Below are 14667 nucleotides of genomic sequence, written 5' to 3'. Positions count from 1 at the left end.
TCCGTGGTCTCCGTTGGACCCCTGAGTATGAGGACCGCGTATCCCTATATGCTGATGACATCCTTCTGTACCTAGCCTCCCCACGTAAATCACTTATAGTGCTAGTTGATGTTTTACACTCGTTTGGTCGTAACTCCGGTCTCGTCATCAACTGGGCTAAATCGTGTGTGTATGTTCTCTCTGGGGAGGCTCCTATTCTCCCGCGGGGCTGTCCGATCCAGATCGCCCCGCAGGGATTTCGGTACCTGGGTGTCTTCATTACTCTGGACCCGGAGGCCCGGTATGAACGGAATCTGCTTCCCCCCCTCCAGCGTCTGCGGGTAGATGTCGCACGCTGGCGGCGCCTGCCGCTTTTGCCGCTCGGCCGGGCGGCATTGTTCAAGATGATGTCTCTGCCGCGTTTTCTGTACGCTTTGCAGAACACTATGGACTTGGTCCCGGCGCGCTACTTCCGTGAGGTGGAGAGTCTGCAACGCCGCCTGTTCTGGGACGGGAGGCCGCGCATTGCTCTGGCTAAGCTGACGCTCCCATGGTTTGACGGGGGGATTGCCCTCCCGGATATTAAACGGTACTATTGGGCCTCCCAGCTCGCTGCCATTAACCATGGCCTCTACGGGCCCGCCTTAAACCCGGCATTTGAAATGGACAAGATGCTCCTGCCAGGTGGCGACTACAATCGAGCGCTCTACTCTAGCGCGCCCGACGCTCGTCTGACGGGCCCCACGCGTGTCATGGTGCAAGTCTGGCACGCGGCCAATGCAGCTATGGGGTGGAAGGACCGTTTGACCTGGGCATCACCACTATACGCGTCTGAGCGGTTAGGTTCCCTGTGGACCTCTAAGGGCTTCGAGAAGTGGGACATAATAGGTATCAGTAAAGTGGGGGATCTTTGGACGAGGGGAGGATTTAAAACGTTTGATATGCTGCAGACGGAATTTCAGTTGCAGGGCAGTGAATACTTTCGATATTTGCAGGTCCGTCATGCGCTGGGCTCCGTCTTCTCGGACGTTGCCTCCATCCCGGAATATTCCCCCCTGGAGGATAGAATGCTGGATGGGCACGTCCCGGACAGCACGATCTCACTTATATACAAAAAGCTCATAAACGACCGCTCGGGCCTGTTGACTGCCCTTCGTGCGGCTTGGGTTGCCGACGGGCTGGAGTTGGACGACGAGGACTGGACCTCCGCGGTGGCCTCCCCGAAGGAGGTGGCCATACCGGCTCGCCTTCGCTTCGTCCAGCTCAAGATACTCCACCGGGTCTTCATGACGGGGCCAAAGCTTCTGCGTATGGGCTATGCTGGAGATGGGTTGTGTAAGCGTGGGTGTGGTGCTTTGGGGACCTTTCTGCATATTTTGTGGGAGTGCCCGGAGGTAGAGGGGTTCTGGCGTGGTGTACATGAGGTGCTGCGACTGGTTACGCATGTGGCGCTGTTGCCTGAAGCGAGGAGATGCCTGTTGAATGTGTGGGAACCGACTGATTACTCGGCGCCGCAGACGTGGTGGGTGACTCTGGGATATATGATAGCCAAGCGTGATATTGCTCAACTGTGGGGATCCCAGAGGCCCCCGACGGTCTCGGCCTGGAAAGAACACATGGACTGGTGCATGTTTCGCGAAAAGGTGGTGTATGTGGCGAGGGGTAAGCCTGGGACATGGGTGAAAGTATGGGGCCCCTGGAACGCCTACCGAGGGGGTATCTGCGCACCACCGCTGCTGCCTGATGCCTCGCCAGCCCCATCCCCTTAGCCGACTCATTCCCCCGCTGCCGGGCATTGGGTTCCCCCAGTCCTCGCTTTGTTCTCTTCCCCCTCCTCACACTTCTGTGTATAGTTGGGATCCCCCCTCTTGGGGAGCACGTGCTGCTATTTTTGATTGTGGGTTGCCTTGTGGGTGTGGTTTTAATTTTTGCTGTTCTTAATTTAAAATGAAACCGCATAATGGGGCCTGGATGATGTGGCTTTTGACATTGTTACCTACTGAGAAATGCTCCTCCTGTACTACTATGTGTTCCATAAATGTATGTCGTATGTTCCTACCATTGCTAGCGGCCGGCCGGAAGGTTGTGGGCCCATATTTGTATACTTTTAAGACCTGTAATAAACGGTTTAAAAAAAAAAAAAAAGAACGGTAAATGGATACTTAACTACATGCACTTATCTTCACAATACTTTGGTTCTCGATGTTTAATCCATAATATTTTGCCCCCATGATTTTTTTACTCAATGTTCTGCCATACAACCCTTCTACCGAAGGGAATCCCTGTCTTCTAGTCTGACTGATACAGGTACCTGGATACATGATCTAAGTGTATAGTTTAGCAATACTTCTTGATGTTTCATAGTACTGGAATTAAACATAGGCATTAGGGACTTCACTTGTACTTCAGAGTGGTAGAAGGGGCCCATGGCTCCAGAGATGTCAATAACTATTTCTACAGGTTGGAAGTCTGTCCACAACATAGAGAATCTGCGTGATTTCATGATTTGTTCCAGTTTTCAAGAGTGGGTGGGGGTGGAGCTCATTTCATTTTTGTCAAATACTTTTGGGTTAGAGCATTGCCTCTTCATTGGTGAATAAGCAGATATTGCTTGTCTATTTTTCTGTCATCAAATAATTGAGTTATTTCAGGTGTTTTCAAATTGAGTTCATTCATTTAGAAGTTTACACACTTAATATGTAAGATAAGCAATTAATTCGAAAAGAAAGGGGGTAACATTAGTCTTGTGTAAGACTGTAAAATTATTTTCAACAAATTGGCAATCTTTCTATGTCCTCCAAAATGCCTCAAAGATGTTCAAAGGCATCTTGCTGATTCTCACCTGTCCTTCCCATCCACCTTACCAGTTTCCCTTGTATCTTAGCTAGACTGCATCTTCCATGTGTCTGAAGTAACTACCGTGTCAGTGCATCCTCAGGCTTGGGCTTCTTCATGTCAGATTCATGGTTATGATTCCAAGGCTAAGAAAACTTCACCGGAGGGACTTCAGCTTCCTTATCAAGCCACCCTGCTCTCCATGCTCCTTCTTCCTCCTCATTACTTATACTTCTTTTTTGCACTAGCGTCCCTTGATTTTCCAGCCACAGTGGACACTATTTTCCAATTATCTCTAAGGATGTCTTCCAGTTCCTATCCAGCTCACTCCTTTGAACAGTTGTACTTCAGCTACATCTCCAAGTCTTCTCAAGCACTGAGTTCCATCTGACAGTATAAATATCTGCAGACTGGATGACGGGAATCATGATCAGTTGTTTCTGATTGCAGGCTGGAACAGACTGGGACAAAAAAGAGGTCCAGGCACCAAATTAAAAGTGGCCCCTATTAGTGAATAAGATAGCTAAAAACGTGCCCCACACTTCCAAATCAGGGCCGCTTTAAACTTGCAAAGACATGCCGTATAGGTATTTTGTAAGCGATGGGAGACTGCATGCGTTTGTGCTGGCTGCAGGAAATGTTTGTGGTAATATTAGAGAATTCAACTGTTAAGACCAGCCCACCAGACCATAAACCAGGTCCACAATCAGCCAAAACACTTATCTGCTAGACCAGCCCTTCGGGCACTGCCAGATTCCCTATGGGTCAATCCAACCCTAAATTCAGGCAAGGCTATCTGCACACTAAAATGGCATGATTCTTAGAATTGGGCCGAAGGAGTCTCATCTTTGCTTTGGACAGAATAGCACTCTAAGCGCCTGATTCTCAAAGCTATGTGCATGTGTAAGTTTGCTCGCCTTTATTATGAATGAAAGGTTACTTTTGCCATCCACAAAACATGGCTTTACGTTTGTAGGAAGATCTGTGCTTGTATAATAATATGCCATTATGGTAAAATATTATGTGGGAGTAAATCTTCTCCAAGGAACAGGCATGTCTATTCTTATGCAGGAATACCCTAAAAGTTAAAGAAAACTCACAAACAAATGTGTTCACATACTTTCCCTGATCCATTTCCAAGCCGGGCTGGGTGGCTTAGTGGGCTTATGGATCACTGTAGGGACCTGTGTTTGACCTCATGGTCACAGGTTCAAATCCCAGCAGGTGCACTCAACCTTTCATCCTTCTGAGGTCAGTAAAACGAGTACCATTGAGTTGGGTAACAATAAACATCTGTTATTCAGCACCAAGGGACCCTTTACAAATACACGTTATGGTATCCTGGCAAGGTGGAAGATGTACTTGTGTCAAGGGAAGTTGTTCACTTGCCCTATCAGAATTCTGATTGTTAAGATGGGCACATTACTAGCAATTTGGACAGAAGGGCCATGTTTTAGTGATTACTATTTTGTAGGTCTTTAAGTAACTGGGCCAGGCTAATCTTTGTAACAAATTCACTCCCGTATGTTGCTTTTGTTTATTTCACTGCACTTTAGTCTTGCCCCCTCCATCCCCTTCCCACCCCGCTCCCTAGTTATGGTAGTAGAGCACAGCAGCCTAAATTTAATCTAACAAAAATATTGTGTCGTAAATATCATTTACAAAACTATCACTGCTTTGGACTTAACATAAAATCTACACCTAATTTAGCATTATTTTAGTAATCAATATGCAGGCCTCTACATTTACTCCAGAATATACTTTTGTTATTGACTTTGTGACATACAACTGCACCTAGAAACCAACATCCCTGCCCTTCACAACATTGAACGGCCATCCGAGATGCACCAAAATAGATTACACGAAAGGACACAAGTCCAGCCGTTCTGAGACAGATCCAGTAAGACTTAAAATGACAGAAATACTTAGGTAGGTGACCTGGGCAAACTGGAGGGTCAATTAGTTGCTGTTCGGCTTAAGACAAAACTATAAGAAAAGAAGAAAAAAACAAGGGGCATATTCACAAGGGACTATCGCCGAGTCAACTGCACTTTATCGCAGCCAAAGTTGCGATAAATCTATCGCCCCATTCACATCCCACAGCACCAGTTTACCCGCGATAAGAGCCGCAAAAAACATCGCCACAGAGGCCCCCCGCAACTATCGCTAATGAGATGCAGAGTGGGTGTTCCCGTGCCAAAAGCCGCTACAACATCACACCTCAACATTCTCAAGGACCAGACATTACTGCGATAAAAACACAAAACAGGCAATAAGGCGCGTTAGCACCCTGAAATCTACGCCTGCTCTGACCTGGTGTAAAGTCGCACGGCAGCCTCCACAAAAAAAGGGAGCACAGCCCAGGGCCACATCGGAAGGGCAACAGATGCCATGGAGCCACCCATTAGGCGGCCCGAACACCCAAGAGGGCCAAAACACCCACCGCAACCATCCCAGGACCCCAACCCCCACCCGTAACCCCCCAGACCACCACCAAGGCAGCGCAGACAAAGACAGCGGACCCCCAGGAAACGCACCAGCCTCACAGACCCAACACCTGACAATGTCATTGCCAACTACAGGCCCAAAAGGACAACCATCCAACGCATCCTGACCAACAACGCCCAACAGGCGGATGGCACCAACACAGCGGACAACCAACATCCCACCCCACACAAAGCTGCTGGCTGTTCTGCACCTGTTGGCCCCTGGTACCCCCCAACCAACACCCGCCACAGTCGGAGGAGTCACACAGCCAGCCACATCCAAGTCCCTCACACCTGACCTGGACAACACCATCAGCCTGTCACCCCAGACCCTTACGTCCAACACAATGCGCAGGATCCGCTGGATACCAAGCAAGGACCATACGCCATAGCTGGATGCACGCACGTGTTGTGGGCAATCCACAGCACACATGTCATACACGTGCCCCCTGCCGACACAGCACACAATCTCCGCAACAGAAAGCACACGTCTCACAGCAATGTGCAGACAACAACCGAACACCGTGGAATGACCACCAATCTCACGTTCAAATACCCAGCCAGTGTGCATGAGTTCGTCATCCCCCAACGGTCCACTTCCGGAAAGCCCAACATCTCTGCCAGGGTGGCGCCTCTCACCGCGCCATGAGGCCGATGTCGTCCTCGTGAGCGGAGTTGCCTGCGATCCTGTGTGCCTGCTGGACCCCAGCACGCTGGCCCACGAACCCGTCAGGCCTGCCCCTGTGCAGCCAGGCCTCACTGATCACCTGCCGACACCGGCGTGTGTCAAGGAGGGTCCACCACGTTCTGGCGCAAGCTCCAAGCACCAGTTTGGTGACTTCTGTAGCCTCCGCTGACCATCGCTGGCCCCCCGACGCTGCCCACAATAACCCTTCCGCAATCACATACTACACCGGTGTCCTCTTTGGCCCAGTAGGTCCCATATGTGAAACTGTGTCCTGAGTCCTGAACAGCAGTGACCCCAAAGCCTGGGCAGTGGCCACAGAACCAGATCCCTCCGATCAGTGAGGCATAGTTCCATATGGGCATCTTGCGACACGTGGTGCCACTAACCCTGTTCAACGCCAGCCGGCCACACTTGAATGAGGGACCAGGACTACCCTGCAGACCAGTAGATCCCACATCCAGCACCTAGTCGCGAATCACGAATGACAGAGTCCACACCAGTGAATGGATGGAGAGGAGTAAGAGGAAGATGCGGCTCAGTCCGGATGAAACCCGGATCCGAGTCACGGAGGTGATCGAACACTATCAAAAACTGACCTGTTGCCATCAACCCTGTTCACTGCAAGTCCGTGAACCTGAACTACACAGGCCGGTGGAGCCATCCAACCTAAGCCGGCGACTCTCGGTGAATGGCCCGTGCTGACCACTGCCTCAAGCCTACACTGAGGTCCAGTATGTCTCACATGTGGAACTGTGTCCTGGCCAAGATGTGGAGGAGCCAACACCATTGGACACGCCTCATCGCAGGCTGCATCCCCTAACGGCACTGGTGCTACTAACTCTGTGCGCAATGAGTCATGGGCACTATCTGGTTGGACCTTGGTGGTGACTCAGTCCAAAGGCTGGTGGTTTCCTGTATCTTCAGCTGGCTGGAACAGACTTGGTGTCCGACATGTGCCTGTTCCATTCTACTCCTCCATAGTGACTGGTTCTGCATGGTCCTGACCTCTGCATCTTACCCTAGGGGCACACCTTCCACTGTCCACAGAGACACTCCGCGACAAGCCCCCTGTCATCTACGAGAAGCTGCTCTGCACTCGTGACCCTACCCCAGTGCACCGCAAGTCAGCGGCCCGTGGCGGCAGGCCCGTGCAGGACGTTGTGCATCCGGGCCACTAACTCTGTGCAGCACACATCATGGGGCCCTTATGGTTGTATGGCTGTGTCCTTTACGATGTATACTGTTGTCAATTTCTGACTGTACCAGGCAGCCCTTGCCGGCTGGTGTGCACACACCCCACACACATCCAACATAGGTGTAACTCGGTAAGTGTGCCTGCTAATAAATGTGTCCATGCACATGTGCCCGTAGCCACTCACACCATCTGAGCAAGTGTGTCCGTGTGTTCATTGTGTCAGCTTGATGTGCACGGGCCCTGCAACTTCTGCGGACGTTGCCATGTCACCTGAGCATTGGCAATGACCCTGGACATGTAGCCCCGCACCTGCCTCCCGGCAAGCACAGGCTGCATGTGCTGTTTCGGCAGGGGGGGCAGGGCATGGTCCGGATGTTGCCCGGTGCAGGAAGTGCAGTAAGTGTGCCTCTGTATTGGGGTGTTATTGCCGCCAGGCCCACAGTACACGATGTTGCAATGTGGCATGTACCAGGAGGGCGGGCCCGCAGGTACCGGGACATGTAGGAGCGCTAGAATGCTCTGGGTCTTGGCACATGCATGCCAGGTGTGATGTGTATCAGTCTTGCGGATGCATGAGTCTGTCGCCTGTCCTCTTTCCCTGCACGGTCCTGGCCAGCCATGTGCTGGACACCTGTGTCCGCCCTGTCCAGACCATTGGCCTATACCCAAGTTGGTGCACACCTCGAAGGCCAGCATTGCGGTGTTGTTGGCATGGCGCTGGACATGCGCGGACAGGCATTGGAATGGTGTCCCATAGGAGGGCACGTGATGCAACCGTGCAGCGCACACAAGTGTGGGTGCCCATGGCAGGGCGGAGCAGCTGTGTAGCAACGTGACACACAGTGATTCCTCTGATGTGCATTGTGCTGGGCATATCATCCATGATTCCCAGGGTCACAGACATCCCAACACACTCACGACCGGCCTCGGTACGTCTCCTGTATGCATGCAGCTGGTGAATTTAACGTAGGGATGAAATGTGCTTTGTACTATCAGGCGGTAGCACATCTGCAGCTCCGAGCAGGAACTTGCATGCCCAGCACTCCCTGACAGGTACGAGGGCATTTGCTTGCGAATCTCACACTACGCACTGCCAGGCATGAGACCGATGTGTACACATCCCAAACGCGGTGGTCCTTGGTCATAGTTGGCATGCGTGATATGGCCTTCGCACATACTCCCACCCCACCCAAGGCCTGCACCCATTGCACACAGACACTGCTCATTGCACCGAGCTGTGCCATTTCACCCTCTGGACTGTCTCAGGGCAAGCCAGTGCCGCTTCAAGCAGAGCCACTGACGCAATTGCAGACCATCCCGGACACATGGTCTACTCCAGTCACGTGGAGCTGTATCGTGCACGTCTGCTGCATGTACTGGGGACACTGCCGTTGGCAGTGCTGCGGATCAGTTACCGGCTGAGCTTCCGCCTTGCGCACGTCACCTGGATGCAGCCTGTTTTGCATTGTCGCTCGTGCATACTCAAGTGGTCCATGGATGTCTGCCTCTCCAACGTAACGGTAGCTGACCTGGATTTTGATGTGTGTGTGCGCCCCCTGTTGGACCACGATCAGGAGTTTCACCAGGATGACCGCTTATGGTATGCATGGATGTTCGGCATGCAGGGTGGAAACTGGACCTGGGAGATTGCATGAATCGTCGTGTGCAGTGAGCACATGGAGCCACTATCCGATTGGGCTTTGGTGCACATTAGGTCTACTGGTTGGAGTCAGCACATCTGTCCTGGTCAGCTGATGGATTACGTCGACGACATGTCCGATGTGGTGGACGACGATCGCTCATTGGAGATGTTGGCCTACGCAGCTGCACTCGCGTTCATGGACGAGTGATAAGGTACCTGCTGCCACAACTGGATGTGAAACAACACAGGGTCTGGCTCTAATCAGCAAGGCTGAGCCTAGAATCAAAAAACAACAATGAAGTCGCCAATGCTGATGTCTATTTTACCACCTAAATGATCAAGGCGCCAAAGAATGAAATCATGACCGCCTGTTCGAATTTAATTCGAAAATTGTCTTTAATTTATCAAATAATTAATTCATTTTTGAACTTTTCATATATTTAAACAAAATTAGTACAATAAACCACAAGACCAATGTTGTCGCAGGGTAAAGTGCGTGCGCGCTCTGAGTGCATGTGGTGAGATAGGCCTGCCCTCCCATAGGAATGCATGGGGAATGTATGTGTCCCTAGTAGTTCCTGATGCGTGGGGTGTGCAGGCCAGAGTTTGGTATGTGCGGACTCGTGTGATTGAATGCTGCGCGATGATGTGTGCGGCGTGCATGTACCTAGTATGGAAGTGCCACTTCTAGAAGTGGGCACTTCGGTGTGCAGTGTAAAATGTGTGCCTTGTCGCGTGATTGGCTGGCTGAGGTCATGTGACGGGCTAGGGATTCCCCAGAGTCAGGAGGAGTCACCCGGTGGTGAATAGGGAGATCAGCAGCTAGATGGGTGGGAGGAGTACACCTGGGTCCTGAATAGGGCAGGGCTTTCCCCACACAATGCTGGCTCCGCCCCCTGTGGTGCGACTGACGACCCTGCCCTGCCAGTGAATAGAGTGAGGGGCTGAGCACATCAAGGGTGCTCCCCAACCAGCTGCGACTGGTTTTCCCCCTCACCCTGAACCCAGAACAAAGGGATTTGGTGTATAAAAGAGGGGCTGTGACCCCATGAAAATGTTCTCTTCTTGGATCCTGACAGAGGGGGGCTTGCTGCTGGTGGGGCCCAGGAGGGACCGCCATGGGGGCTACCTCCCTGCTGGAGGGTCCTGTGTGCTGGCCCCTGGGCCCTACCTTGCCCCCTGGATGCCCTCAGGACCGTGGGGACCTTTTTGCTGGTCCTTTTGCTTTACCAAGGCTTGTTAGCCTGCCAAGCGCCCTGGGAGCGCGTGGGCCTCACAGCACGGCGCTGCTGCGAGCGAGGGAGGGAATCCCCAGCGTAGGGATTCCCCCATGATGTGGGCCTTGCGGGTGCCCACCCCGCTTATCTGTTTGCCTTGGTTGCGCAGGTGCCCACCCTGCGTCTTCGTGCTAGGAGAAGGAGTAATACGGGTGCCTACCCCGCTTATTTACTTATTTAAAATGATGGGTGCCCACCCCGCACTTTGCCCGCCAAAGAAATCACCGCCGCGGCCCGAGCTGCATTTAAAAACCGCCGCCGAGTCCGCGGCCCGCCTGGTTGTGGGCGGGGCCGCGGGACAGAAGCGGAAGTGCCGCCATTTTGATAGGGGGCAGTCCCGGAGCCTCGCCGGCTCCAACAGAGAAGTCCCGGTTCCAGAAGAGGGACTGGGCGACGAGAGAGCCGGTGAGCGGTGCTGCCTGTGGCGAAGAAGGGAGTGGATGAATCCTCAGCGAGGCTCTCGTGAGGAAGAGAGAGCCCCGCCTGCCGCCTCCCGCCTCCGAGGAAGTCCCGGGTCCCATGAGGGAGATCCGGTCGGGGCCTCAGAAGAAGCCGGTGAGTGGGGCTGCCCCCGGTTGCTTCATACTGGCTGCACGCGGGATGGGGACAGAGTGTTTTGGTCCCAGGAGGAGCCCGGTGAACGGGGCTCCTCCGTCACCCTCGGTGCCAGGTCCATTCTTTGTCATGAGCGGACCCGCCGTTGCGGGCCGCTCCAACGCGGGGGCATGTGTGTTCAAAGCGCCAGTGTATCCAATGTGGGGCACAGTTGGTTCCCGAGCCTGTGAGGCTCCAACTTGGGGACAGGGTGTGTGTCGAGCCTAGGTGGCTCCAACGTTGTGGATATTGTTTCAGGGGCGATTGAGAGCCCCTGCTTCATATGCCTTCCCAGCTGCGCAGCACTTAGTGCCAGCTGCAGCGTTTAGGCCCTGTGCTTGTCCCCAGCTGCCCAGAAAGTAGTGGGCAGCTGCTACGTTTAGGTTCTGGCGCAACCTGGACTCTAATATGCTTTTGGGTGCTAGGAAATGTACGGTGTAGTATGTTTGGCGCACCCTGTGTTCATGCTTATGGTGCTAGGAAATGTACTGTGTATAGTATGTTTGGCGCACCCTGTGTCTGATACCTCTAAATGTGGTTATTTCTGCCTAGGAGGCTGTTTTACCTGTTTAGGTTGATGGTAGGGAGAATGTACTTCCCTGTGCGATGTGCGCCCCTAGTATAATTATACTTAGGTGGTTAGGTCTAATGTGTTAGACCAATGAGAATTGCATAATGTGATTTATGCCCCTGTGATAGATGCAGGATAGGTTTTACACCTGATGCTAGTGTGATGACGCTGAGGTCATTAGTGCGCCAGTAGTTACTGGTTGTGCTCTACAGTTACTTTGTGTTATGTTCTACATTTACTATTGGTGATTTGTGCTATGTTCTAAGTGCTAATTCCTGACAGTGGTCCATGTGGCCCTGTCCCCTGTATATATAATCCCTTGTAAATTCTGCCCGTGCCTGTTGGCACATTGTAAAGTGTGTGTTTTTATCTAATGTGTTGTGTATAATACAAAGGCTATTTTTATAGAATACCTTGTGTGGAGTTTCCTTTGTGGTGGGCCTTGGGTGTTGTTGCTGGGTGCGCGCGCAAACGCTTTACACCTTGCCTCAGAGATAAGCCTGACTGCTCGTGCCAAGCTACCAAGGGGGTGAGCAGGGGTTATCTTTGGCGTGTAACTCCCCAGCCCTGACTAGAGTGGTGGTTTCTGCCTGGCTTTGGCGCAAGCCTCAGCCAACCAGAAATCCCATTTCTAACAACCAACATCACTAAATAAATAGAATAGAAGAGCCAAAAAATGACTCAACAAGACAGCATAAATGCTGAATAACAAAGACAAACCAATCACTTAACTGGACAACATAAAACACAGAACATATAACATATAAATCAAAGTCTTGTCTGTTTTTTTTGGGAGACAAAAGGCAATGATTGATCAATTAAAGAAAAATCAAAGGTAACAATGTGGGATTAGAACTTTGTGTTAGTTACACTTATTACACAGCCAAAGCAAGACCTAAAGAACAACATGCAAGGTCAAATACAGGACCGAACAAACATGGAAGGTCGACTCGTTTCGAACCCCTTAGAATTTAAAAGTGGGGGTTCTCTTTAGGACCGATCACTATTTGGGCAAAATCAGACGATTTTGCAGCATGAATCAAACATAGTTGGAAACATGTATTTTTGAGAAAATTAAAGTCTTAAAATGCTGTAGATTAATTGTGTTAGGCAGCTCGAGATTTATGCCGGTCGAATGAACTTGAGCCGCACCATGTGAAAAAGGCTCTGGCACAGCTACGAGGCCGACCTTGCAAACCGAGGCACTATTTAACAAGAATAAAAAGGCCACACGTTGCCTAACACAATTACTCTACTGCGTTTTAAGACTTTGGATGCGAGTCATTGCACATGACACATGGTTGCATGTTGTTGATGTGGTCACCAGTCCAGAGACGTCAGTGGACATGGCTACATTGGCCAGGACTCATATTCCAGGTGCGGACAACCAACGCAGGTTGGCACTGACTTGTGTTGGTGAGGGACTCCACCGAGATAGACATGGGCTCTTTCCTATGTTCCTCATTCAGACATGCTGCTGCATTGGTCTGCATGTCGTGGCACTTCTCTTGTCCGTACTGGCTCGCACTTGTTGATAAAGTTCCCGCACTTTCACTTGTCTCCAACTGTGTGGTGTCTTGATTTGCATGCCAATGTGTGTCACGGACTCTCTGGCTCCCTGCCATTCGTGCATTGATGCCCCACCAGGACTGTGTGTTTGTACATGTGCATTATCATTTCCCTGTTTCATGCTTTGCCAGATGCGTATGGCCGTTTACAGGCCACCGGCGGGTGCACTTGTGTCCTGTGTTTGGTTGTGCGCAAGATGATGTTTGTACCACATAGTGTAGGGGTGCTCTGCTTCCTGTGTGTTTGTGCTGCATTGTGTGTGAGATGTCCCTTCAGCTCAGATTTGGCTCACCCTTCTCCCTTTCAGGCGGTGTTGTGTTCACTTCTGTGCCTGTTCAGTGGTGTGACATTGCCGGGTTGTGTGACTTGTGCACCTGGTTGTTGCTGTTGCTGTTGCTCGTGGGCATGGTTGGTCTGCAGTTGTGCTGTGCTTAGTTGTACATGTGTGCCATTGTGCCCATCTCCCCCCGCACACCAGGCCCTGCTGGTTCCTCTCCCTGTTGCTGTTGTGTCTGTTGTTTGGTGCAGTTTCCGGTCCCCGAGTCCTGCCACCATCTCCAGACTGATGTGGTAGACACCATTTCCTCCATGTCATCCAGCTCCTGGTGTGGCGCTGGAATCCCACCTCCGGTGTGCATTGCTGCCTTCTTGTTGTTGGCGTGTTTCTGCTTGTTTGTGCCTTTCGCATCATTGCTGGAGTTCTGGTTTTGTGCCATTGACCTCCTCCGCTCTTAGGATGCATTCATCATGTCCACGTTGGGCTGCCATGTACGATGTTTTGTTGCCAATGGGTTTGGTAGGGTTGTCTACTGGCTCAGGTTGCCTCCATTGTGGTTGGCTGTTGTCTTCTGCTTGGTCTGTCTTACTTTTTCAGGCTTTGGTTGTGCTTATTTCCGCCTGCCGTGTGTTTCGCAGTCCGGGCGGTGCTTATCCCTGCTTTCCTCCTCGGGGATGGGTTCATCGCGAGTTTTCTGGTGTTGTGGTTTGTGTTTTTGTCTCCGAGGGGTGGTTGTATCGCGGACATAGGCCGCGTTTTCGGAGGACTATCACATGCTACCTCCGTGTTGTGAATTCCACGTTGACACAGGGTCATTTTCCTGCAATGGGCTACAATATTGAATGTTGTGTTACGCTACTCTTGCGGTAGTTATCACACGTTCTTGTGAATATACCCCCAAGTGCATTGAAGTATATCCCTTGCCAGACAGGCGCTCGTGTACTCAATATTTTCCGTTGTTTTCTAGCAAACCGTTTTTGATTTTTATTTAGGAACGGACCTTGAGCGTCTTCATGCGCGCCTGTGGATCTTTAACTGACCGTTGGAAAGGGCCCATTCGAGCCCGAGTGAATGTGTCAGAAAACGTGACAATATTTGTCTTTGACGGAAGATGTTGAAAGACTCCTTGGCTTGTAGCCGTTGATTCGCGGTATCTCAGCGAGGTGAACAACAGACACCGCGCATTGCCCTGCCCTGCCTGGGTGTGGATGCTGAGCGCGCTGTTTACTGTTGCTAAAGGAGTTACCTGTGTCAGGAATGAACCAACAACGCCGGCTCCTCCTTTCAGCAGACCAGACAGCGCGCGTGCAGCCTTCCCAGGAGACGCAGAGGTGGACAGCAGCGCCGGCCGATGCGTCGCAAATTAATAGACTCTGTGTTTTATCACTGACTTTCTACTCCGCTTTTCTCTTCTGCATTGGAAGAGTGTCCACGACACCGAGGTAAAGACTGCCGCTTTCGGCACGCCAGTGCCACTGGAGAACTTTTTACTGCACAAAAATGCGGCAGATAAAAAATGCTCATTTCTTAGATTAACTCGTGTGGTTATATCAT

General features: G+C 51.5%; 1 protein-coding gene across 2 annotated transcripts in view; it reads left to right on the top strand.

The window, feature by feature from the left end:
- Positions 1–14429: 14429 nt before the first annotated feature.
- RP1 (RP1 axonemal microtubule associated) overlaps positions 14430–14667 on the top strand; it is an 859010-nt gene continuing 858772 nt past the window's right edge. For both annotated transcript variants that reach the window (XM_085605615.1, XM_085605612.1), the window contains exon 1: positions 14430–14555. The gene's annotated coding sequence lies outside the window, so the exon portion shown is untranslated. The remainder of the gene's footprint in view (positions 14556–14667) is intronic.

Source organism: Triturus cristatus, chromosome 5_1 (assembly GCF_964204655.1).
Source record: "Triturus cristatus chromosome 5_1, aTriCri1.1, whole genome shotgun sequence".
In the NCBI taxonomy this organism is placed as follows: domain Eukaryota; kingdom Metazoa; phylum Chordata; class Amphibia; order Caudata; family Salamandridae; genus Triturus; species Triturus cristatus.
The sequence above is the reverse complement of the archived record's forward strand: the minus strand, read 5'-3'. Positions and strand labels throughout refer to the sequence as shown.